Source organism: Penaeus monodon, chromosome 34 (assembly GCF_015228065.2).
Source record: "Penaeus monodon isolate SGIC_2016 chromosome 34, NSTDA_Pmon_1, whole genome shotgun sequence".
Lineage (NCBI taxonomy): Eukaryota > Metazoa > Arthropoda > Malacostraca > Decapoda > Penaeidae > Penaeus > Penaeus monodon.
The window spans coordinates 8,385,872-8,386,211 of NC_051419.1; the positions used below are offsets into that span (position 1 = coordinate 8,385,872).

At 33.8% G+C, this 340-nt stretch overlaps 1 protein-coding gene across 1 annotated transcript in view; it reads right to left on the bottom strand.

Moving 5' to 3' along the window:
- LOC119594567 (anoctamin-8-like) overlaps positions 1–340 on the bottom strand; it is a gene marked incomplete in the record, with an annotated part of 84,413 nt that overhangs the window by 37,401 nt on the left and 46,672 nt on the right.

Below are 340 nucleotides of genomic sequence, written 5' to 3' on the forward strand. Positions count from 1 at the left end.
ACACCACCAATGCTATCATTACTGTTATGATGAATATCAAATTATTCATCCGACCCCAAAATTAAAATTTGTACAACAGTACCAATTTTTCGTTCCCGATCTGATAATATCCACGAAGAATCCCCGTTATTATCAATTAGCGTGGAACAATGATTACGGGGGAGATTGCAAAACCAACAAAAAGAGATAGAAAATATTGGGTCTTTTCATCTCTCTTTTTTAGATATCATTAATTACTTTGTTGGTTTATACGAGCCTGTTGCAGTCGTCATGGTGGAGGAGAATTTTAAAGACTAAATGATATGGGCATATCAACATGTATTAAACAATTTTTTCGCAA